The sequence below is a fragment of the Capricornis sumatraensis genome, chromosome 4, assembly GCF_032405125.1.
Source record: "Capricornis sumatraensis isolate serow.1 chromosome 4, serow.2, whole genome shotgun sequence".
Lineage (NCBI taxonomy): Eukaryota > Metazoa > Chordata > Mammalia > Artiodactyla > Bovidae > Capricornis > Capricornis sumatraensis.
The window spans coordinates 112,822,442-112,849,380 of NC_091072.1; positions in this window are offsets into that span (position 1 = coordinate 112,822,442).

Sequence of the window (26,939 nt, forward strand, 5' to 3'; positions counted from 1 at the left end):
CTTTGATCTCTTTCATTGAGCTCCTAGATGCTGACTTTATCTCCTTTCCTAAAAATAAGAAACCCTTCCTCAGTGTCCAAATTTGGAAAAAAAAAAAAAAAGTTTATATCCTTTGTGAAAATCTGTTTGTCTCCCTGTCTGTGTCACTTCTGTTGTCCATCCATAGGATGAAATTTGTAAGGAAGAGGTGTAGGTCCTGAAATACGCCCTTTCCTCAGACTGGCCCTGAAGACTAAGAAAGTTCAAAAAAGGAGAAAGCTTCAAACTTCCTTTGGTCTTCATTTCTTAATTGGCATAAAGAAAATTCAGATTCCAAAATCACATTCTTAAGGGATTCTTTGACCAAAGCAAAATAAAAGAACTGTTTATCTTTACACTTAGAGCACTGAGAACTAATCTGCACCTCACTGCACATCCTGGAGAATCCCATGGACGGAGGAGCCTGGTGGGCTGCAGTCCATGGGGTCACGAAGAGTCAGACATGATTGAGTGACTTCACTTTCACTTTTCACTTTCATGCATTGGAGAAGGAAATGGCAACCCACTCCAGTGTTCTTGCCTGGAGAATCCCAGGGACGGGGGAGCCTGGTGGGCTGCTGTCTCTGGGGTCGCACAGAGTCGGACACAACTGAAGCGACTTAGCAGCAGCAGCAGCAGCAGCACATCCGTGTGATTCTGCATTCTTCCTCTCTCTTCATTAGCATGACCTGATTCTTCCAAGGGCCTGCTGCCCAGGCAAATAGTTTCATTGTTCATCGTGAAGATTTCTTGAATCCTTTGCTTTGAGGTCTTCCAACTCTGCACTGTAGAACTGTGATCCTTACTCAATGCCTAATCAAGCCCTGTTTTGAAAACCCGCCTGACATCAAACTTCCAATTCTTAATACATTTTGACTTTCCCTTTCTTCCTTGGAGATACTGCCACCATTTGTAAGGTGGCATTCTTCCTTGGAGGAGGAAATGGCTACCCATTCCAGTATTCTTGCTTGGAGAATCCCATGGACAGAGGAGCCTGGCAGGCTACCGTCAATGGGGTCACAAAGGGTCGGACATGACTGAAGCGACTACGCATTCACACACTGTCTTCCCTCAGCAAGCAACAAACTCGGCTTTGTCCTATCAAGAGGTTGTGTTGGTGGTATTTGCAGAGGCAGCTTCTGATGGATGTTATAGTTATTTTCAAGGCGATGTCAACGTGCAGAGACTTTTACAGATTGGAAGTAACTGAATTTGTAAATGACTGCAAAACTGCCTTTTTTTAAAAAAAAGAGAGAGGGGGCCGCTTATCCCTCCACCAGACAGAATATATTTGCATGTCTATAGACAGAAATTACTTGCATTGCAATCAGTTATCTACAATTTACAGAGCTATAAAAAAACCTCAAAGGCAACGAAAAGCAGCAGATCTCCCATAGAATCAAAATCAGATGCCCCGGAAGGATGTACTCTAGACAATGCATAGTTTTCTCCTGAAGCACAAATTCTTCCCTAAGAGACTAGGTGTTGGGTGTCTAGGACAGTTCTCGGCCATTTCCCAAACAGCTTGGCTTTAATCTTCAGCTCGTCCTACAGAATGAATACTGTAATTTCCTTTTTTTGTAAGTGAGGAAACTGAGGCTTAATGAGGTTTTTCAGAAACCACAAAAATGGTAAAATAATATGGGCAACATATATTTGGTTAGTGAACACATACATAGAGGGAAAATTGCACAAATCTTTGAATGGTGGAGACAAAGGAATTACTGGGGATTAAAAGAAATGCAATTGATACTATGTATGAAATAGATAGGTGATGAGAACACACTGCACAGCACAGGGAACTCTGCCTGATGCACTGTGGTGACCTGAATGGGAAGTCCAAAAGGGAGGGGAGATACAAACACCTGAGGCTTCCCAGGTGTTTCAGGGCTAAAGAAGCCGCCTGCCAATGCAGGACATGCAGGAGATGTGGGTTTGATTCCTGGATTGGGAAGATCCCCTGGAGGAGGAAATGGCAACCCACTAAAATATTCTTGCCTGGAAAATCTCATGGACAGAGGAGCCTGGCGGGCTAGAGTCCATGGAGTCTCAAAGAGTTGGACACAACTTAGTGACTGAGCAGGAACACTAGATAGGTATATGTATGAATGATTCATTTTGCTGAACAGTAAAAAACTAACACAACATTGTAAAGCAACTATACTTCAATAAAAATTAATTAAAAAAATAAAAGAAATGCTGGGTGCTCTCCAGTTCTTCAAGTTTTAAAATTTTATGTATAGGGGTTGCACCTTTCATTGTCTCTGAGCTGTTTCATAACTCTGTAAGTTGAAAAAGACCCCGTAATAATGTAACAGATTCTTGTCCACATTCAATGCAAATGAATGTCTGGTGGAGGAAGCCAGTCTTGCATCTCTTAACAAACGCGCTCTAGGTTTTCTGAAATGCAATCAGCACTTCTGATTGCCTACATGTGTGTCTGCTCTGTGACGTCTCCTTTGAACCAATTGAACACCTTAGGGTGCCCTCATTACTTGATGAATAGAACAGAATCCTTGACGCATGTTTATTTTATATTTGCACGAGAATCGTGATTTCTAGCTTTTCAAAAACTATCTTTTAACATTTGGAAAGGAGTTCAGCCTTTCATTAGTCAGCTTGGGGCACTTAGTGTTTCAGGCCATAGGGGAGATTAGTGGCTCATCTAAGGCTCTCCTTGCTCTGAAATTATTAGATTTTATGACTACATACCTGACATTCCTAGAGCGGCACTGTAAGCCTTCTATTGTTTTCTTTCCTGAGCTATCTGATAGCGCAGGCAGTCTGTTAAACACAGTCTGCGCAATTAGGCCCAGCTAACGTCTTCCTGACTAAAACGCCAGCATAAATATCTCACAGCAGCCAGTGATTGAGGATAAATAGAGGCCAATTAATGGGGACCCTCTAGGTGTTATCATGGAAACAGGAGTGACTGTATGGATTCTGAAAAGTGAAAAAGTGAACGTGTTAGTCACTCAGTTGCGTCCGGCTCTGTGCGACCCTGTGGGCTGTAGCCTGCCAGGCTCTTCTGTCCATAAAATTCTCCAGGCAAGAATAGTGGAGTGAGTAGCCACTCCTTTCTCCAGGGGAATCTTCCCAACTCAGGGATCTAACCGGGGTCTCCTGCCTTGCAGGCAGATTCTTCACCATCTGAGCCAGGTAAATGTGACTTCTCTCCGAAGATGTTTGAATTTCAGATACAATTAACGAAGCGTTTGAGTCCTTGGAAGTTTCACAGCTATCACTGTAGTTCTCTGACCCATCTCATATGTCACCCAAGGGATCTTTGTATATTTGGGACCCCTGCTTTGGTGTCCTTAGACTGGCATCATTAATTACTTGGTATAACGTATTGCAGTTGGAATTCTCAAGTTCAAAGCATCAACAAATTCAGATGTATTCAGAAGATAGAGTTGCAGTTAATGGCCCTCTTTGCTGCAAGTGATGGAAAAACCTCACTTATGGCCCTCAGTTTTCTGGAAAACCCAACTTACGCTTGTTTAGGCAAAAAAAAAAAAAAAGTCTTCATTACGTCATATGGCAAAAGGCCCGAGGCAAGGTGAGTCAGGTATAGCTGGGTCTCCGCCCTGTGCTCAGTCACTAAGTCCTGTCTGACTCTTTGTGACTTTATAGACTGTAGCCTGCCAGGCTCCTCTGTTCTTGGAATTCTCCAGGCAAGAAAATTGCAGTAGGTTGCCATTTCCTCCTTCAGGGGATCTTCTTGATCCCCCTCCTTCAGGGGATCGAACCTGAGTCTCTCGCATCTCCTCCTTTGGCAAGCAGATTCTTTTACCACTGAGCTACCTGGGAAGCCCATAGCTAGATCTGGTGGCTGAAAAAATGTCATTAGACCTGGTTTCCCTTTTTTTCTTGGTTCTTCTTCCTCTGGGCTCACTTTACTGTCAGAAGCCTTCCCCTCTTGATGGCATCAGGCCACTCCTGGTTTGCAACCTCATTTCTCCAAGACCAGAGGAAGACAGTTTGGCTTTCATCAACTCTTTTCTGATTGCTCAAACCAAAGGCTCAGGATTAGCTCTGATCATTTAATTTCCATGACTGGGTCACAGGCCCATCTCTGATCATCATGCTGGTTACTGTGACCAGGAAGGCGTGTTATTTTGATGGGTCAGGTTTATGTCACATGTCCAATCAGGGGTGGATATTCACTCTGTGTCCCACCCAAAGCACAAAGAATGAGGTGAGGGTCGGGGGTTGGGGATGGTGACACTCCCTAGAGGAAAAAGAGGAAATCCAGCTATTGGAAACCCAAACCAGCACACAGGAATAGTAATTATATGTTCCCCAAGGCCCTAAGTTTAAAATCCTTGTCAAGTGGCAGTACTTTCTGAGGATTCTGCAGAACAGCTGTGTTGCTAATTGGTATCTAAAAATATCCAATCATTCTATCAATAAACACTCACTGAGCATTGTCTATGAGACTGGCTATAAACTAGATATTGAGGATATGGAAAGAAAACCCACAGTCATTGCCATCAAGGAGAGCATGACATTATTGCCATTTTATCGTCAGGGTCCTTGATTGTTAGACAATCCTGCTGAAAGTAGAAACTGACACTGAGCCCCAGTATGGCGTCAGTGCCCTGGGTAATCAGCCAGCTACATGGTGGAAAGTTGGTTACATTGGACTTCTTCCATCATGGAAGAGGCTGCATTTGTCCATACTGGAATAGACCTTCTGTATACAAAATTTTCTTCCCTGCACATAAAGCTGCTGCCAAAACTGCCAACTGTGGACTTGAAGAATGACTTATCCACCATCTTCATATTCCACACAGTGTGGCTTTGGATCAAAAACTCATTTCACAGAGAAAGAAGCAGGGCCCCTGCTCATGGAATTCTCTGGTCTCACCATGTTCCCCACCATCATGAAGCAGCTGGCCTGATTGGACATTGAAATGGTCTTTTGAAGACCCAGTTACAGCATCAGATAGGTGGTAAAACCTTGCAGGGCTGGGATAAGTGTCTCCAGAAATCTGTGTATGCTCTGAATCAGCATCCCAAATATGGTACTGTTTCTGTGATAGCCAGGATCCACAGATTTGGGAATCAAGCAGTGAAGATGGGAGTGGCTCCTCTCACTATTAACCCCAGTGACCTACTAAGCAAAAATTAGCTTCCTGTTCTTGCAACTTTATGCCCCTACTGGCCTAGAGGTCATAGTTCCAGGGGGAGGAATGCTTCCAACAGGAGACACAACAATGATTCACTCAACTGGAAGTTGAGAGGGCTGCCAAGCTACTTTGGGCTCTTCATGCCTCTTTAATCAACAGATAAGGAAGGGAGTTACTGTGTTGATGAGGGTGATGGGTCCTGATGATCAGGGGGCCATTGGACTGCAACTCGACAATGAAGAGGAGGAAGAGTATATCTGAAACACAGGGGATCTCTGTAGGTGTCTCTTAGTATTACCATGCCCCATAACTAAGGTTGATGGAAAACGATGGAAAAAAGTCAAAGTATTGTTAACTTTATGTCATAGTCTTTAAATTATAGGAGATTAAAGAGGGAAGAAAAATCACTTGAGGGCTTATCAGGTCTTCTGGGAAAGGGGTCAGTGCATTTTCAGTCATTAGGTGGAATTATGACCTTGTTAATGTCTTTATTTGGAGATTAAGTATGGCTTAGGGAGATGCACATAGGTGTCAAGTTGACAAGGGGCGGATTGTCAGTTGCTCAGTTTTGTCCAACTCTTGGCGACCCCTGGACTGTAGGCCTTCAGGCTTCTCTGTCCATGGGATTCTCCAGGCAAGAATACTGGAGTGGATTGCCATCCTCTTCCCCAGGGACTCTTTCTGACTCAGGGATCAAACCCAGGTCTCCCCCATTGCAGGCAGATTCTTTACTATCTGAGCCATCAGGGAAGCCTTTATATATCAACTTGATTGAGCTAAGGGGTGCCCAGCTAGCTGGTAGAACATTCTTTCTGGGTGTTTCTTTGTTTCTGGAAGAGACTGGCATTTGATTCAGTAGACTGAATAAAGAGATCTGTCCTCACCAGCTGGGTGGGCATCATGAAACCTGTCAGTGGTCTGAATGGAACAAAAAGGTGAAGAAAGGGCAAACTCTCTCTCTCTCTTCTTGAGCTGGGATCTCCATCTTTGCCTGTCCTTGGACATCAGAGCTCTTGGTTCTCAGGGCTTCAGACTCTGGCACTTACACCAGTGGATTCTCCGTTCTCAGGGCTCTGGATTTGGACTATACGGTACCATCAGTTTTCTTCATTTTCCAGCTTTCAGAGAGCAGCTTGTGGGGCTTCCTGGACTCTAAAACTGCGTGAGCCAGTTCCCATGATACATGTCTTCTCATGTGTCTCTCTATTTATCCTATTGGTTCGGTTTTCTGGAGAAAGCTGACCGATGCAGGTGGATAAAATGTTTAATTAAATCAGGGACATGTTGAGTTTAGGTGAGATGTAAAGTTGGCAGTTTCAGATATTAGTCTGGAACTCAGAGAGAGGCCGGAGAGCACAGATACACATTTGGGTGCTGTGATAATTTTTGAGGGTGGTCAGATTAGCACGAACATGGCAGCTTAAACAACAGAAATCTATTCTCTCTCAGTTCTGGAGTCAAGAAGTCCAGAATGGAGGTGTCAGCAGGTTTAGTTCCCTCTAGAGTTTCCAGGGGAGGAGTCATGCCTCTTCTGGCTTCTGGTGTGTGTGTGTGTTCTCAGTCATGTCCAACTCTTTGTGACCCCATGGACTTGCGGCTGCTGCAATTCTTGGCTTGAGTCTGCCTAACTCTAGTCTCTGCCTTCACATGGCCTTTCCTTCTGTGTGTGTCTGTGTCTTCTCTTCTCTTGAAAAGTCACTCTCCATTGGATTTTTTTAGAGTCCTACTGAAACGTGAGATGATCTCGTTTGGAGATCCGTAACTCGATTACAGCTGCAAAGGGCCTATTTCCATCCAAATAAGTTCATGTTCACAAGTACCGGGTAGGCCTCGAATGTGTCTTTTGGAGACCACTATTCAGTTTACTATAGGAGCTATCAACCTATTTATTTATTTTTGGGAATACAATATTATACATATTTTAAAAATATTCAAAGTTAGAGAATGTAGTTATAACTGAATTTTTAAATTATAGAAGTCTTTTTTTTATGACAAATACTTGTTTCACAAGGTATAGTTTCCAAAGTGTGATTTAGCCACCCAAGTATCTGTTCATATATAGCTCTCCTCTATAGATCTTAATATTAAAATATTTGTTGGCAATTAGTGATTCTATTTCTTCAGCTTCAGTGTAGTTGGTAGCCTATTACATACAATAGAAACACTTCTTGCCAAAGTCATCAGTGGCCTCTAAGTCATCCATGGCCTTTGTATTTTTAAATTCATTGGTGTTTGAAAATACTGTCATCTTGTGCTTCATTCAATGTTTGTCAGAGCCAAGTACTTATTCCTTTCTGAAACACTTTCCATTGCTTCCACTAAATCATTTCTTTTAAAAAATTTCTCTCAAATTTCTGGTTCTTTCATTCATCTTTGAGTGCTAAGTTGCTTCAGTTGTGTCTGACTCTTTGCAACCCTATGGACTGTAGCCCTCCAGGCTCCTCTGTCCATGGGCAAGAACACTGGAGTGGGTTGCCGTGCCCTCCTCCAGGGCATATTCCTGACCCAGGGATTGAACCTGCAACTCCTGTGTCTCCTGCATTGGTAGGCAGGTTCTTTACCACTAGTGCCACCTGGGAAGCATTTGTTCGCCTCTACCAGTTGTTAAAATATTGACATATCTCAAGAAACAGTCAAGAACAGTCTCCATGTCTTCCTCTCCAAAGGAAAAGTTATCCACAATGGTAATATTTTACATGGATATCTTTTCAATATATGGACCTAGTTCAGACTTATTTTTTTTCAACTGAGGTATAGTATGCTCAGTGGTAAAGCATCTGCTTGTGGTGTAGGAGATGCAGGAGACTCGGGTTAGATCCCTGGGTCAAGAAGATCCCCTGGAGGAGGAAATGGTAACCCACTCCAGTATTCTAGCCTGGAGAGTCCCATGGACAGAGAAACCTGTTGGGCTACAGTTCAGGAGATCATCAAGAGTTGGACACAACTGAGTGACTGAGCATGCATACTACCCTGTTGTATTGACCTAACGAAATTTGCTTGCCTAGAGGACTGAAAATGGTTCTGAGTTTTCTGAGACTCTTTCTCTTTATAGATGTAAACTTTTTCCTGTATGGGGAGGGACCCGTGAGGGTGAAGTACTTTCTAGTTGGAGCAATGATGGGAGCTGGGATATTGATGGCATGGATGAGGGACAAAATCTGACAGTATTTGTTTTGGGACTGAAAAAGACAAAGTTGGGAGAGTTGGGTCAAATTGTGGAGAATCTTCACTATCAAGGTCAGGACCTCTCCGTGAAAACAGTGGGATCTGCCCAGAATCAGAACTCCCTGCTCCACTTCTGCAGCTGTGATTTAGCCTTGGTTTTCAATCTAGGATGGAGCTTTTTATGTTTTCTCTGGGCTTTTTTGGGAGGTGCTCTAGATTGAGGTCAGATTTTCATAAGTCAACCTGGAATTCCTTGGCTGGGAAGTGGGTGGAGTAGCTCAGGTAAAGGGCAGCCTGATCGGGGATCTCCTGTTGTTATGGGCACTGTGGAGTCCACCCCAGCATCCATGGACTTTGTACCACTCAGGGTGACCTGGATCAAACAGACCACAAAGGTAGAGTCCACAGGAGCTTGAGCAGTAGGGACCAGAGGGCTCATTTGCATCCTTGGTGTGTTTTTGTTTCCCTCCTTCTTCCAGCTCTGGGGAGAGATGAGTTCCTTCTGTTTTTGTTAAGTTCCTCTGGTTTGAGGAGTGAAGGAGAAGGGGAAGAGGGAGGGGGTTGTGGAGGAGAGGATTTATAAGAACATCCTTCCAGTGGGTGATGTCTGCAGGAGGTGGACGGATGGTTTCAATTCCACTCTGGCAAGGCAGACCAGCCCACACTGCCAGCACATTGCTCTCTTTCAAGTCTCACACTGATTCGAGAAGTTTGTGGACAACTTTGTACTTTGGTTCTCAGCCAGCTGTCCTAAAGGAACAACTCCCCTTGGCTTCACGTTTTCTCTCTCACCCTCACTGCTCCTAACCAAAATTAGAGGATAATAATTGTTTTCCTAGCAAATAACTGCTCCTAAGGAAACCTAAGAAGGACCTAAGCCAGTGTCATCTTTTTAATACCTTTGTGACTTTTCTCCCTTTGATCACAGAAGCTCAGCACCCTTAGATTGATAGCAGCCTGGAGATTGTCCAGGGCAAGTGGGTCCTTGTACACATAGACATCAGGCCTGGAGGAATAGATTTTTCTTTTCTTTTTGGCCGTGCCATGTGGCATGTGGGATCTTAGTTCCCTGACCAGGGATCAAAACTGTACCCCCTGCACTAGAAGCCTGGGGTCTCTTTCTAGTTAATTAACTTATTTTTAAACCGGAGGATTACTGTTTTACAACGTTGTTAGTTTTTGCTGGACAGCAGTGTGCATCAGCCATACGCATGTATACGTATATTCCCTCATTCTTGAGCCTCCCTCCCACCAACCCTCCATCCCACCCATCTAGGTCATCACAGGGCACCACGCTGAGCTCCCTGTGTCATATAGCACTTCCTGCTAGCTACCTATTTTACACATTAGCGTATAAGCATCAGTGCTACTCTCTCAATTTGTCTTATGTTCTCTTTCCCCCCGTTGTGCCCACAAGTCTCTTCTCTGTAAGCTCAGAGTCTTAACCACTGGACTTCCAGGGAAGTCCTTGTTGTGCATTTGAGCTACTAACTCAGTTTAGGTTTTTTTTTTTGTATTTAATGTGCCACCCAATTTTCTGATGCTTCCCAGGTAGCTCAGTGGTAAAGAACCTGCCTGCCAATGCAGGAGACACAGGAGACTTGGGTTTGATCCTTGAGTTGGAAAGATCTGGAGAAGGGCATGGCAACCCACTCCAGTATTCTTGCCTGGAAAACCCCATGGACAGAGGAGCCTGGAGGGCTGCAGTCTAGGGGGTTGCAAAGGGTCAGAAACCACAGAGTAACTGAGCATGTACATTTTTTGTTATATCAATGAAAGGGGAAAAATAACTCTATTCATCTCTCTTACTCTCCAAAATGTTCTTCACTTATTAAAAATGTAGGGTCCAATTTACTTGTCTGTTTATTATCCATACCACGTCCCTCTCCTCTGTCTTCCTCCTGCTCTTTCTCACACCAACATAGTTCACCATGCTCTAGCCCCATCTGGGATGGAACGGAAGGGGAAGTGGTAACAGATCCATCCTTACATCAAGGTTCTCAACTGGCTGCCAGAATCTGTGTAGAATGCAAATCCGATCATAGAACCCACAAGCTTGAAACAAAGGTCAGCAACTTTTTCTGTAAAGGGTCATGTAGTAAATATGTTCAACATTGCAGGCTCTGTGATGTCTGTTACAACCACTCAACTCTGCCATCGTGGTGTGAAAAGAGCCATAGAAAATATGTAAATGAATGGCCATGGCTATGTTCCAATAAAAATGTATTTACCAAAACAGGCTGGGAGCCAGACGTGGCTGAGGGCCGTTGTTGGCTAACCCCTAGCTTAAAACTCTTTATTCTTTGGCCTGTGGCCTCAGATTGAAACCCAAACTCCTACCCGGTGTGTCAAGCCAGCATGCTTTGGCCCTGCCATTTCTAGTGCCTTCCTCCCTCGTGTGTTGAGTTCCAGCCACACTGGCTTTACTTCTATTTCTCAGACTTGCTTTGCTCCCTCCCACCTCAGGGAAGTCACAGGAGTTGTTCCTTTTGCTGTAAACCACCTTCCGATCCCTTTTCTCCTGCACTCATTTACAGTCACCGTATCCCCTGGATCTCCTGTTAATCTTCTCTTCCTACAGCAAGTCTCCCTTAATCCTTGTGTACTCCTTAATCCCTGAGGACTCTTGTTAGCCAATGACAGAAATTAAATTTGATTAAACTGAAGCATTAAAAACAAAGGATATTTTTTTGGCTGAAATAAATAAACTCTGGATCCGGCTAGGAGGCACCGAGCTTTGGGATGAATAAAACCAGAGCTGCGATCCATGACGTAGTGTATGTACAATGTATGCAAATTGAGGTTGAAAGTCAGAGATGTCTCCTAAATCTAGTGGCCTCAACTGACTACAACATAGCCGAGAAACTAGAAGCAGCAAGGGCCTCTGAGCCTCAAAAAGGATGGTATTAAAGCAAAGAGAAACAGCCTTGCAGTGTGCTTATTAGAGAGCTCCCCAGACTCTCAATCACAGCCCAGTTATTTTGAGTTTAGTTACTTCATAATAAGTTTATTTATTAATTTAAAACCTATGGAAGATTAAAAGCAGCTTTTTGAAAAGTTATTTTATCAGGGAGAGGAGGAGCTGCCAGAAGCAGACACACTGACACCAACTAGGAGTGGCAGTTAAGTGAGAGGAAGGTGGAGAGGGAACCTTTCAGGATGCAGAGGAGGCTAGGACCATTTGGTGATGGAGAAAGTAGTTAGAACCTTCTGTAGGTACCAAGGGCATCAGTGCTTTATAATATCTCAGAGCAAAGTGTATATAATGCTTATTATATGACAGGACCTGTTCTAAACACTTTATGGGACTTATTTAATATTATAACGACCCTTGCAATCCTCCCATCATCATTAGTTTATATATATTTTTTAGTTTCCTATTATTGTGTAGCCAAAATGTAGTGGTTTCAAGCAACCAGTATTTCTTTCCCACTTCTCACGGATCAAGCATATAGGTGTAGATTAACTGGTCCTTGGGTGCCGGGTCTCTGGTAAGTCTGCAATCCAGGGGTCAGGCTAGAGTGGTCTCAGAGTTAGACTGGGGGAGGACTCACTTCCCAGCTAAGTTGCCCAGCTGTTGGCCGGATTCAGCTTCTGTGGCTGCTGGACTCAGGGCCTCCGTTCCTCGCTGGCTGGAGTTTCCTGCCAAATGGGTCTTTCTATAGGTCAGCTTCCAACACGACAACTTGCAAGTGAGAAGAGTCAGAGTGATTGTGGGCAAGGTGTTAGACCTTATCTAATCTTTGAGGAATGACTTCTATCACTCTTGCTGGGTTCTAGTCCTAAGGAATGAACACATGGTTCATCATAGAAAATAGTGAAAAGCAAAAATAGAAAATTAACTGCTGTGCTATTACACAGAGATAATCTTTTTATGTATGCATTTAGCTGCGTCGGGTGTCAGTTGTAGTACGTGGGGTTTTCATTGAGGCACACAGACTCCCCAGTTGCAGTTCATGGGCTTAGTTGCTCTGCAGAGAGTGGGATCCCAGTGGGATCCCAAGCCAGTGGCCCCTGCATTGCAAAGTGGGTTCTTAGCTGCTGGGCCAGGGAAGTCCCCAGAGGTACCCTTTGCCAATGCTTTCTTTCAACTTCCTCTAGTTTTTTTTTTTTTTTTCCCATTTGTGAATGTTGTGTCATCCATATTTACATCTGCATCTAAATATGTAACTTTTTCTCTCCTTTTGAATGAAAACAGCCAGCCTTAGCTAACCCTGTGCTAAGTGCTTACAAAGACCCACTGTCAGGAGCCCTACTTCTTGTCACTAAGTTCCTGGGAATTGACAGTCTAGGGAGGAAGTTGGAACCAAGGCTAACAAGGCACAGTTGTCATGAGGCTCAGTGTTTTGCGATTTCACCTGACATCTTCAGTGTGACGTGGGGACAGCATCTGGTTCTAGCCCCGCCAGGAGGTGTGGGTCAAACCTCTGGGACCTGACCTGGGGGCTGTCCTTACTGACACCCTCTGATAGCCAAAATGGTTCTCTAGTCTATAAGAGCAATTCTTTTCTTAAAATCCCTCGCCATAGGGGGAATCATCTGAAAGTGAAAAACACCATTAATTCCAGTCCTCAAACTGACTTCCATCCTGCTAAAAAAAAAAAAAAAGACAAAAAATAAGACAACTTGCAAATCACATCAAAATGGACAAAACTGCTTTGTTTGTTAAGTTAGCCTAACAAAGCATTGCCCTTCACACCTTACTCTGCATACTATGGCTGTGTGCCTATTTTCATTAATCCATTACACAGAGCACAATGAAGACATGAAGATTTTTCTCTTGAATTGCAAAGATGATGCTAAAATTTTGAGCAATTCAAACTTTAGTGCGAACAAATAGCAGAGCGGTAGTGACAAAACCACAAAACCCATGAAAGCGAAGAGTTACACTCCCCTCCCTGAAGAGGTTGATATCACCAGGCATGAGGCACCAGATTGTACCCCATATAAATGAGCAAAGCACCAGGATTCTGAGAGGAAAAGCTGATGAATCAGGTACTTACTGAACAATTGCGAAACTCACCCCATGGTCTCTTGACTCAGGCAGTTAGCTGTCTGTAAAGTGAGCAAAAGGCAAATGCACCTTCCAAAATGCAAAGATTTTAGTAGATGAAAGAAGTCCGCTACAGAAAACTGGGTTGATAAAACGAATCAAATTTCCCCTCTGTGTAACTCTAGCCCTGTTGTACCAAAGGCTTCCAAATGTATCAGGAACTGGGAGGTTAGCTACTCTCTCTTTGATTCTTCTGCCTCCAAATTTATTTCTCCTAGTCTTCTTCATCTCAGTAAATGATAATATCTTGCATCTATTAATAGTTACTTACCTAAATTAAAAACTGGTGGCTCAGTTGGTAAAGAATCCACCTGCAATGCAGGAGACCTGGGTTTGATCCTTGGGTTGGGTAGATCCCCTGGAGGAGGGCGTGGCAACCCAGTCCAGTATTCTTGCCTGGAGAGTCCCCATGGACAGAGGAGCCTGGTGGGCTGTAGTCCATGGGGTCGAAAAGAGTCAGACACAACTGAGCAACTAAGCACAGCACAGTACAAACTAAGAACCTAGGTATCATCTCTGAGCCGGTCAGGTTTATGTAAGGCTGGTCTTGCTCCTGCTCTGACCTGGAGCCCTGTTTGGAAGCAGGGAGGGAATATTGTCAGTGGTCCCACTTCTCTCACCGAGGTTAAAGTCCTGAAGCTTCCATGTTGCCTGCGCTGAAGGTAGTGGCCAGGTCAGGGCAGCTCGGTGGGCAGCTCAAGGTTGCATGTTGTTTCTGGGCAGCCAGGAATCACGTGACTTCATCTGGGCTCCCAGACAAAGACCTATTTCTCTGCATAGTGTAAAAGTGTAATTTTCAAAAGGTTAAACAGGCATGATTCTAAAACTGAAAAAAACTCATCATTCATTCATTAATCAGAGAACCAGTAATAAGCTGAAACCTATCCAAGAGTGTTTGAGAAACTAGGAATATATACATACATGCATTAATTATAGATAATATATAATAATAGAATATATAATATTAATTATATATGTATATAATTATATGTAATTATATACAAATATGCAATTATATGGCTATATGTATTATATAATAATTATGTATTATGTATAATTGTATGTACATTTAATTTAAAAGATTGCTGGGTTTAAGTCTGACAGGGTCATACATCACAGCTTATGGGGTATCTACTCCCCCAGTCTTAAATTGTTTGTGTCTCTACCAGACAAAATTCTGCAAGTGAACCTTTGTCCTTACAGGGTTGTAAAATAGCCCAGGAAATAAAAACTAAAGACCAGTACTGCCCTGAAAACGTGCTCAGTAACCTCTTTTGTCTATTTCCGGCAATCAGATAATTTTTCTGATACTGGATTCTAATGAAAACTCCCTGCTCAGGATAATTTGATGGTGGTTGAAAGGGGCTCCGTACCAAAGTTTATCCTGACAGTGTGCGGTGGCATCTCATTCTTCACTTAAGATTTTCAAGCCTCATAGTTAATATTTATTAAGCACCTTGTTGTTCAGTCGCTCAGTTGTGTCTCACTCTTTGCGACCTCATGGACTGCAGCATGCCAGGCTTCCTTTTCCTTCACCATCTCCTGGAGCTTGCTCAAACTCATACCCATTGAATTGGTGGTGCCATTCAGCTATCTCCTCCTGTCATCCCCTTCTCCACCTGCCGTCAATCTTTCTCAGCATCAGGGTTTTTCCAATGAGTTGGCTCCTCTCATCAGGTGACCAAAACATTGGAACGTCAGTCAGCTTCAGCATCAGTCCTTCCAGTGAATAGTCAGGGTTGAGTTCCTTTAGTTTGATCTGCTGGCTTTCCAAGGTACTCTCGAGAGTCTTCTCCAGCAGCACAGGTTGAAAGCATCAATTCTTCAGCACTCAGTCTTCTTTAGGGTCCAACTCTCACATCCATACATGACTATTGGAAAATTCATAGCTTTGACTATACAGACCTTTGTTGGCAAAGTGATGTCTCCTTTTTAATACACAGTATAGGTTTGTCATAGCTTTTCTTCCAAGGAGCAAGCGTCTTTTAATTTCATGGCTGTAGTCACCACCTGCAGTGCTTTTGGAGCCAAGAAAATAAAAAGTCTGTCATTGTTTCCATTGTTTCCCCATCTATTTGCCATGAAGTGATGGGACAATATGCCATGATCTTCATTTTCTGAATGTTGTGTTGTAAGCCAGCTTTTTCACTCTCCTCTTTCACCTTCATCAGAGGCTCTTTAGTTCCTCTTGGCTTTCTGCCATAAGGATGATGTCATCTGCATATCTGAGGTTACCGATGTTTCTCCCAGCAATCTTGATTCCAGCTTGTGCTTCATCTAGCCCAGCATTTTGCATGATGTACCCTACCTAGAAGTTAAATATGCAGGGTGCAAAATACAGCCTTGACATACTCCTTTCCCAATTTGAACCAAATTTAAGCACCTACTCTGTGCCAAAAAGTGCTAAGCATTTTATATGGATAACCTTATTAACCCTCAGAACAAATCAATTATTCTTTTTTAAAAAATTGCTTCTATATTGGAGTATCAGTTCAGTTTAGTTGCTAAGTCATGTCTGACTCTTTGCGACCCCATGAATTGCAGCACGCCAGGCCTCCTTGTCCATTACCAACTCCCGGAGTTCACTCAAACTCACGTCCATTGAGTCGGTGATGCCATCCAGCCATCTTATCCTCTGTCATCCTCTTCTCCCCCTGCCCCCAATCCCTCCCACCATCAGAGTCTTTTCCAATGAGTCAACTCTTCGCATGAGGTGGCCAAAGTATTGGAGTTTCAGCTTTAGCATCATTCCTTCCAAAGAAATCCCAGGGCTGATCTCCTTGCAGTCCAAGGGACTCTCAAGAGTCTTCTCCAACACCACAGTTCAAAAGTATCATTTCTTCATCACTCAGCTTTCTTCACAGTCCAACTCTCACATCCATACATGACCACTGGAAAAACCATAGCCTTAACTAGACGGACCTTTGTTGACAAAGTAATGTCTCTGTTTTTCAATATGATATCTAGGTTGGTCATAACTTTCCTTCCAAGGAGTAAGCGTCTTTTAATTTCATGGCTGCAATCACCATCTGCAGTGATTTTGGAGCCCCCCAAAATAAAGTCTGACACTGTTTCCACTGTTTCTCCATCTATTTCCCATGAAGTGATGGGACTGGATGCCATGATCTTCGTTTTCTGAATGTTGAGCTGTAAGCCAACTTTTTCACTCTCCTCTTTCACTTTCATCAAGAGGCTTTTTAGTTCCTCTTCACTCTTTGCCATAAGGGTGGTGTCATCTGCATATCTGAGGTTATTGATATTTCTCCCGGCAATCTTGATTCCAGCTTGTGCTTCTTCCAGCCCAGCGTTTCTCATGATGTACTCTGCATAGAAGTTAAATAAGCAGGGTGACAATATACAGCCTTGATGTACTCCTTTTCCTATTTGGAACCAGTTTGTTGTTCCATGTCCAGTTCTAACTGTTGCTTCCTGACCTGCATATGGGTTTCTCAAGAGGCAGGTCAGGTGGTCTGGTATTCCCATCTCTTTCAGAATTTCCCACAGTTTATTGTGATCCACACAGTCAAAGGCTTTGGCATAATCAATAAAGCAGAAATAGATGTTTTTCTGGAACTATATTGGAGTACAGTTGGCAGTAAGGAAGGCAGAGCTCTGAAGAAATGATGCTTTTGAGCTGTGGTGCTGGAGAAGACCACAGGTGAAAATTTTCACCTGAAAATCCCTTGGAAATCAAGGAATACAAACCAGTCACTCTTAAAGGAAATCAACCCTGAATATTCATTGGAAGGACTGATGTTGAAGCTGAAGCTCCAATACTTTGGTCACCTGATTTGAAGAGCCAACTCATTGGAAAAGACCCTGATGCTGGGAAAGATTGAAGGCAGGTGGAGAAGGGGGTGACAGAGGATGAGAAGGTTGGATGGCATCACTGATTCAGTGAACATGAACTTGGGCAAACTCTGGGAGATGTTGAGGGACAGGAAAACCTGGTGTGCTGCAGTTCATGGGGTCTTAAAGAGTCAGACATAACTTGGTGACTGAATAACAAGTTGACCTACAATGTTGTGTTAGTTTCAGGTAAGTAGCAAAGTGATTCAGTCATACATACACATATACTCCTGAAGGACAGGGAAGCCTGGTGTGCTGCAGTCCATGGGGTCACAGAGAGCTGGATGTGACTGAGTGACTGAACAACAACATTGTATTTCTGATGAAAAGACAGCAAGTTAGCATCTTTAAACAGGTCACCCCAAGAGTGGTTCCTCTCAATACTAGTAGACTTCATGGGGATGTGCAGTGGCATGGTGAGGAATGGGCTTTTAGGGCTGCCTCTAAGTAAGATGAAGGCAAACGCCCCCTGATTGGCATGTTTGGATGTCCCCTTTCATATCTCTTGGCCAGTTTTACTGCTTCCTGAGCCAGCCTATCCTCCATTGTCCCCTGGTGGCCCTTTTTAGGAGAAGCCCTGACACCAAGGTATCTGACTCCTTCCCACTTAGGACCTTTTGGACCCTCTTTCCTCCCTGTTGACATGTGGACATCCTGTTTCTGTTTCCTTGGAGCCTGCTTTTGGAGTCTAGCTAATCTGCTCATGTGATAATGGGAAGTCATGCCTCGTTTCCTATCCCAGATAACGTACTCTCATTTTATTTTTACTCAGACACAGACAAGTGGGGAACTTGTAGGAGCAGAGCCAATGCTATTAGATAGCATCAAAGTTAGCAGCAGTCCAGCCTTCTTGTTATTGTTTTTGCTTTAAAAGAGGACAAGCCGACCAACAAACAAAACAGAAGTTGTTTTGCAAATTCAGGGCCAGCTTACGGTTTGTTGTGGCTCTGAAATTCTTTTCCCCCACTGGACTCTTACATAACAAGGATTTCTCTGGCCTGTAGGTTGTACACTCCATTTTTCTAGGTGATTTGCATAGATGAGAAAAATGTATTTAAATTATTCTCCCCTTCCCCACCAACACAGATAAGATGCCCATTTCTTTCCATCTCCTTTGCAGTAAGACCCTTCCACGGACTTCCCAGGTAGTCTAGTGCTTAAGACTCTGAGCTTCCACTACAGGGGATATGGGTTCAATCCCTGGTCAGGGAACTAAGATCCTGCATGCTATGTGGTATGGATGGCAGTTCTAACAATCCAACAGCCCTGGGCCCATCCCACTGAGAAATCTAGGGATATCTGTGCAGGATAAAGTGTGGCAAGGCCAGAGCTCTGGCCCTGGTTCTTCTCTGGCTTCTTTCTAACCAGGCAGCTGAGATGTGACTCTAGAGAATTCCCTTCACTCATTTTCCCAGAGCCACCTATGCCTGTCCTCTTTCTCCTCCTATCTTTGTCCTCTGAGATGCAGGATGCCCTCCACTAAGGGGGTTATCTCATTTCCTTAGTCACTAAGGAAAAAGAGGAAGAGCCCATCCCATGGGAGAGAATCAGAGTCATTTCTGCTTTGACCTCCAACCCAAGCCACACTACACTTACTTCAGTAGCCCCAGTGTACCTCATTGTGTATTTGATCTCGGTGAGACTTCCTTCTTCCCTAGTGGGGAGCCTTAATCTTCTCCTTGAGTTGATAAAAGCAAGGTGAACACTCTACATGTCTCCTTTCCAGGCGTGTGGCAGACATCACTAATCAACTGTGATTTTCCACTGAGCCTTGGGGAGGGCTGCACCTCAGCAGACATTATCAATCTATTGGAGTTGGCCTTGGAGAGCAAACCCAGTTGCCATCCTTTGCATAGCAATGATTTTGTGTTCACAAAGGAGGGTGGGAAGAGGAGGAGTTCTTCAGCAGCCCACAGCTAACAAGCCCTGGAAACTGGGAAGGAATATAAACAGAGCTGTTTTCTTAGATTGCATGTGAATTTAGCTTTCAGGTCAAAAACTTTACCTGGTTCAAAAGCTTTACCTGTTTTGGGCCTGTCTGGGATATATCCATTTTTTCTGCTGAGTAGGAAACACACAGTGCAAGAAGTAACTACACTTAGGGTAGCAGTACATCTGCTCCTTGGGAAGGAAGGAATAGGTGATACATTACAAGGATACAGGCATCCAGAGGGTCCCAGTAGAGAAGGAGGGGGTCAGAGGCTGGAGTTGGGTGGGCTGAGCTGGAGGGGTGCAGTTCCCTGGCAGCTCTGGTGGCCCATAGTGATCCCACAGAACCACACGTATTCTCTTTGTCTGCTGCTGGTATTTAGACCCGCCGCTGGAATGTCCTGGCAGGACTGTCTGTCCAAATCCATTCAAAATTGATTTTTCTGTCTTCGATGGGGAATTTTGCCAGGATCCCTGTTGCCCCCATTTGGTGAGACAGTCTCCCTTCCCTTCATCTTATTAGCTGCCTCACTGTGGGAGTCTGAGCCTCTGGGTTCCCTCTTGAACCAGTTCAAATGGCCTGAAGCCATCCCAAGGATCAAGGTGGGTCCGCAGGGCAAGGCTGAAATGCCAAGATGCATGTATTTAGAGCAGCAGCCTCTCTGCGGGGTGGACACAGCCCAGTGCTGAGAAATTGGGTTCTGAGCCAGGATCCCCCTATTCCGCTAGGGAGCTGAGAATGTCCAGAATCAGAACAGAGGAAAAAAGGGAGTCAGAGGAGAGAAGCAGAAGCCCCGTAGGAAACATCCTCTCAGGATTCCCTCCAAGAGCAGCTCCTCTGGTCAATGCACCTATTCGAAGGCCTGTTGCCTGGGAGCTTGCTGTGCGGTCAGGAGCAGATGGACTGTTGATGCATGCCAGGTGCTCAGGGAGCCTGAGAAGTGGAGGAAGCATGAATCCTTTCCTCCAGGAATTTACACCCAGACAGAAGAGATGACAAGTACTAACCTAATGAAAATTAAAATGTAGAGATGACAGACAGCTAAGAGATGCTAAGAGGAGTTTAGACTATGAGAAACTACAATCTTCTCTAAGGGCTTTAAGAACTAGACTTAGAGGGGTGTGTGTGTGTGTGTGTGTGTGTGTGTGTGTGTGTGTGTGTGTTTGCCAAAAGCTCTCAGTTCTCTGGATAAAGGGCTCTCATTCTCAATCTTGGCTTCTTGGCTGTACATTGGAGTTAACTGATGATCTTTAAGAAGTACTGATGCTAGGCTCTGTCCCCAGAAATTCTGAAGCAATTGAGTCTGACTCTAGGGGGGACACCCACAGGGATGGACGAGTTCAAGTTGGATGATTGGCTGACCTCTCGGGCTCATCTGATTTGGCTGATAAATAGGAAAAATGGTGGTGGTGCGAAGGAGAGCACAGTTTCTGTGAGTCAGATGGGAGATACCGTCTTTACTCTTCTCTGGGGTGGGTGAGGAAGGAGGTGGTCTCTGGGTTGTATTTTCATGAAGCAGGCTTCCACAGCCCAAAAGCAACACCTCCTTCTAATTCTTCAATTTTAATTAACATACCTTGAGTGGGAGATCTTTTCTCATTTCCTGCCTTCCCTTCCCTCCACTCATTCTTGCCTTCTATCCTCTCTCCCTTCCTTAAACTTTATCCACAAATATTTATTAAGCATGTGCCACATCCCAGGCACAGTTCTTTGGGTCCAGCAATGAACCAGGCAGATTAGTTCTCAATTTCAAGGAACTGACACCTTAGGTGATTGTCATAAAGCACATGTGAAGGTGGTGGAAATGCATGTACCCGAAGAGTCAGCTGTGGGTGCCTTGGTGCTGTATTTTGTAGTTGTCCCAGCATCTCTTGTATGCCCAGTATTCTGCTATCCCTGTCAAGTCCCCAGACATGTAGGTGAGCACTTTGAATGTGCCAAACCAATAGAAGTCCTGAAGGATTACAGCCTCATCTGATGTCACCTTGAGTTTTAGAAGATCCTCCCGATTTGTGTAGCTCTTACATTCACAAAGGGTGCATTGCTGTCGCTAGGAAATGTGGTGAGGTATCTATGATGATGTGGAAAAAGAATTATATCAGAGCACGGAAGACCTGGGTTCCAATCTTGACTCTCTCACTTACTGGTTAGAATACCTTGGGGACATTACTTACCTGGGCTTTCTCAGGTTCAATTCTCATTAATTATTATAACAAAATATTTTCTGAGAGCTTATTGTGGGCTACTTAATCTGTTGGGAACTTTCCACATATTATTTTGTTTTAATCCTCACTCTGTTCCCATGAGATAGTTGCAGTTAGTACAGGGCACAGAGAGGTCAAAAAATATGCCCAAGGCCACATGGCTGGTAAGTAGCAGGACAGGAATGAAAGCCAGGCTGTGTGACTTGAGGACCCTAGCTCTTGCTGTATATAGAAGGATGGTATTTCCTCACTGGCTTGTTCTGAAGATTATCTATTGTGCGAAAGCTGAAAGGGGGTGGACAAGTGCCTGACATACAAGAGCCTCCCAGTCATTAGTAGGGGATTTTTTTAACCAATGTGCTTTAAAACTGTGGGTTCAGTCAGTTCAGTTCAGTCGCTCAGTCGTGTCTGACTCTTTGCGACCCCATGAATCGCAGCATACCAGGCCTCCCTGTCCATCACCAACTCCCAGAGCTCACTCAGACTCACGTCCATCGAGGCAGTGATGCCATCCAGCCATCTCATCCTCTGTCGTCCCCTTCTCCTCCTGCCCCCAATCCCTCCCACCATCAGAGTCTTTTCCAATGAGTCAACTCTTCGCATGAGGTGGCCAAAGTATTGGAGTTTCAGCTTCAGCATCATTCCTTCCAAAGAAATCCCAGGGCTGATCTCCTTCAGAATGGACTGGTTGGATCTCCTTGCAGTCCAAGGGACTCTCAAGAGTCTTCTCCAACACCACAGTTCAAAAGCATCAATTCTTTGGCACTCAGCCTTCTTCACAGTCCAACTCTCACATCCATACATGACACGAAAAACCATAGCCTTGACTAAATGGACTTTAGTCGGCAAAGTAATGTCTCTGCTTTTCAATATGATATCTAGGTTGATCATAGCTTTCCTTCCAAGGAGTAAGTGTCTTTTAATTTCATGGCTGCAATCACCATCTGCAGTGATTTTGGAGCCCCCCAAAATAAAGTCTGACACTGTTTCCACTGTTTCTCCATCTATTTCCCATGAAGTGATAGGACCGGATGCTATGATCTTCGTTTTCTGAATGTTGAGCTTTAAGCCAACTTTTTCACTCTCCTCTTTCACTCTCATCAAGAGGCTTTTTAGTTCCTCTTCACTTTCTGCCATAGGGGTGGTGTCATCTGCATATCTGAGGTTATTGATATTTCTCCCGGCAATCTTGCTTCCAGCTTGTGCTTCTTCCAGCCCAGCGTTTCTCATGATGTACTCTACATAGAAGTTAAATAAGCAGGGTGACAATATACAGCTTGACGTACTCCTTTTCCTATTTGGAACCAGTTTGTTGTTCCATGTTCAGTTCTAACTGTTGCTTCCTGACCTGCATACAGATTTCTTAAGAGGCAGGTCAGGTGGTCTGGTATTCCCATCTCTCTCAGAATTTTCCACAGTTGATTGTGATCCACACAGTCAAAGGCTTTGGCATAGTCAATAAAGCAGAAATAGATGTTTTTCTGGAACTCTCTTGCTTTTTTGATAATCCAGTGGATGTTGGCAATTTGATCTGGTTCCTCTGCCTTTTCTAAAACCAGCTTGAACATATGGAAGTTCTTGGTTCACGTACTGCTGAAGCCTGGCTTGGAGAATTTTGAGCATTACTTTACTAGCATGTGAGATGAGTGCGATTGTGTAGTAGTTTGAGCATTCTTTGGCATTGCCTTTCTTTGGGATTGGAATGAAAACTGACCATTTCCAGTCCTGTGGCCACTGCTGAGTTTTCCAAATTTGCTGGCATATTGAGTGCAGCACTTTCACAGCATCATCTTCCAGGATTTGAAATAGCTCAACTGGAATGCCATCATTTCCACTAGCTTTGTTTGTAGTGATGCTTTCTAAGGCCCACTTGACTTCACTTTCCAGGAAGTCTGGCTCTAGATGAGTGATCACACCATCGTGATTATCTGGATTGTGAAGCTCTTTTTTGTACAGTTCTTCTGTGTATTCTTGCCACCTCTTCTTCATATCTTCTGCTTCTGTTAGGTCCAGACCATTTCTGTCCTTTATCGATCCCATTTTTGCATGAAATGTTCCCTTGGTATCTCTAATTTTCTTGAAGAGATCTCTAGTCTTTCCCATTCTGTTGTTTGCCTCTATTTCTTTACATTGATTGCTGAAGAAATCTTTCTTATCTCTTCTTGCTATTCTTTGGAACTCTGCATTCAGATGCTTATATCCTTCCTTTTCTCCTTTGCTTTTCGCTTCTCTTCTTTTCACAGCTATTTGTAAGGTCTCCCCAGACAGCCATTTTGCTTTTTTGCATTTCTTTTCCATGGGGATGGTCTTGATCCCTGTCTCCTGTACAATGTCATGAACCTCATTCCATAGTTCATCAGGCACTCTATCTATCAGATCTAGGCCCTTAAATCTATTTCTCACTTCCACTGCATAATCATAAGGGATTGGATTTAGGTCATACCTGAATGGTCTAGTGGTTTTCCCTACTTTCTTCAATTTCAGTCTGAATTTGGCAATAAGGAGTTCATGATCTGAGTCACAGTCAGCCCCTGGTTTTGTTTTTGCTGACTGTATAGAGCTTCTCCATCTTTGGCTGCAAAGAATATAATCAATTTGATTTCGGTGTTGACCATCTGGCGATGTCCATGTGTAGAGTCTTCTCTTGTGTTGTTGGAAGAGGGTGTTTGTTATGACCAGTACATTTTCTTGGCAAAACTCTATTAGCCTTTGCCCTGCTTCATTCTGCATTCCAAGGCCAAATTTGCCTGTTACGCCAGGTGTTTCTTGACTTCCTACTTTTGCATTCCAGTCCCCTATAATGAGAAGGACATCTTTTTTAGGTGTTAGTTCTAAAAGAGCTTGTAGGTCTTCATAGAACTGTTCAACTTCAGCTTCTTCAGCGTTACTGGTTGGGGCATAGACTTGGATTACCATGATATTGAATGGTTTGCCTTGGAAACGAACAGAGATCATTCTGTCATTTTTGAGATTGCATCCAAGTACTGCATTTCGGACTCTTTTGTTGACCATGATGGCTACTCCATTTCTTCTGAGGGATTCCTGCCCACAGAAGTAGATATAATGGTCATCTGAGTTAAATTCACCCATTCCAGTCCATTTTAGTTCGCTGATTCCTAGAATGTCGACATTCACTCTTGCCATGACTGTGGGTAAACTCTTTCCTAAATCATGACATTATGCTCCTACAGGAACTCCAAGGGGTCTCAATAACTAATGATACTTCTTAATGTCACCAGCCCCATATTAGTTAGTGTTAGTCACTCAGCCCTGTCCTACTCTTTGTGACCCCATGTATGGTAGCCCACCAGTCTCCTCTGTCCATGGATTTCTCCAGGCAAGAGTACTGGAGTGAGTTGCCATTCCCTTCTCCAGAGGATCTTCCCAACCCAGGGATTAGACCCGGGTCTCCTGCATTGCAGGCAGGTTCTTTACCATCTGAGCCACCAGAGAAGCCCCATATAGCAGCATTCATAATAGAGAAATATTTACAGAGTGCCATAAGATTTGCCTACTTCCTGGCATCACCATAAAGTTAGGCATTCTGCAACTTTTTATAGAAGCATGAAAAAAAGTTAGGTAAGATAACCACTTCTCATTGCTATTATGATCAAAATATTGTTTGTTTCCTCATGGTAAAATTTATCAAACTGTGATAAATGGTTATGACAACAAAAATGTCACTTAATATTTTTGTAGCAGGTTTTCACAGGGAAGTCTTCAAGCCATATTCTTGCATTCATCTTTCCAGCCTCACTTTTCATTCCTCCTCTTGTATCATCCCTTTCTCTGTGGCATTTGAACCTCATGACCACTTGCCTTCTAGAATATCACCCTCTCCTCTACTCTCACCCTTGAAACAACTCTTCTCAGTTTGACTGGTTCTTTCATCTTTGCCTGGCCCTTAAATGTTGCAACCAATACCTTTGAGGCAAAGTATCATCCATTCGTTGATCCATTCAACAAAGATATCTTGAACACTCACTCTGTGCCAGACAGTGTTCTAGGTGCTGTGGACACAGCAATGGACAAGACCTCATGGAACTATCTGCTGCCATGGGGCTTCTATGCTAAAGGGGGTGGCAGATAATAAAGTAAATCTGTAAATTATAGGGAGTGATGGATGATACAAAGCAAAAGGAAGAAAAATGAAGCAGGAAAGGAGGAGGGATGCTAGAGTTTAAGTCTAAACAGGTGGTCAGGGAAGTTCTCAGTGAGAAGATATTTATGCAAGGACTTTGAACCAGGGAAAGAGTGAGCCATGTAGGTATATGGGGGAAGAACATGAAAAGCAAAAGGAACAGCAAGTACAGGGCTTTGAGAGGAGCCCCCTGCCCCCAGCGTGTCTGAACACCATCAGGGAGCTGGTGTGGAGGGAGTGAGTGAGCAGGAACATGGAGGAGAGGAGGTCATGGGAGGGCTCCTGAAAGCTAGGTACTGCCTTCTGACACTGCCATGAGGACATTGTCTTTGACCATTGCTGGGCTCTAAGCAGAGGAGTCATATGTGACATCTTTCTTTTTTCAATCACTTGGTTTTTTAAAAAATAAATTTATTTATTTTTTGGCCACACCATGTGGCATGTGGGGGTCCTTGTCAAGTCACAGAACATTAGAGAATAGAACAAACATTTATTTATTAAGTATTCTTATGGGTTATTCATTTTAATTTCCACAATAGACTGATAATATGTGTTGTTGGTACCATTTTACAATAATTAAACTGAAGCTCAGAAACATTACTGGTCAAAGCACCTCAACTGTAATAGTAGGAATGGAAAAGGAGATTGAAACTCGTTGCCTTTTGATTCTAAATCCATGCTTTTTATTTTCTAGCTAGTCAGTCCCCTCCTATCAAGAGTTGACATCAGATTCATCAGAATTATAAAAATAAAATACTGATAGCGAAGAAACAATTAAAGGCTTGGCCTGAAAACCATTCAGCTAACGTCATCTCCCTTTGAAAGGAGTGGGAATTGTGTGTATCTGGGATCCTGGCCTGGGAATGAGACATCTCAAGTGAATGCACGTGAGTATTGTTGGTAAGCCATTGTTTGCTCTTCCTTTTTTGAGGGTGTTGGGACAGGCCCACATGGCAACTTTTTATGATTCCGCTTGGCATTGTGACCTAGGAGTTGGCAGTGGGGCCCCACGGCATGCTGGGATACTCCTTATCGTAGTAGATAAAGGAGCTTGAAATCACCAGCTGGCCTGGATTTCCTAGTGAGATTGGAGGGGCAGATATTGCTGGGAGGGGAAAGGGCTGTGGGTAATGTCCTGGGAGAATGATTAGCTGTGGGAGGCCAAGAGGGCCAGTTTAAAACAATCCTCTTTCTCCGGAATCTTTCTCTGGGCATTTGATAACATAGGATTCCCAAGGCTGAAATGGTCTAGTTACATAGAAAGAGACTCTGCTAGAAATGAGATCCTTTACTGCAGCTCACAATCTCCCTTTTCCCTTCTGGAAAAATACCAAATGACTTTTTTTTTTAAGATTTTTTTTTTTTTTTTGATGTGGGTCATTTAAAAATCTCTGTTGAATCTGTTACAATTATTGCTTCTGTTGTTTTTTGTGTTCTGTTTTTTTGG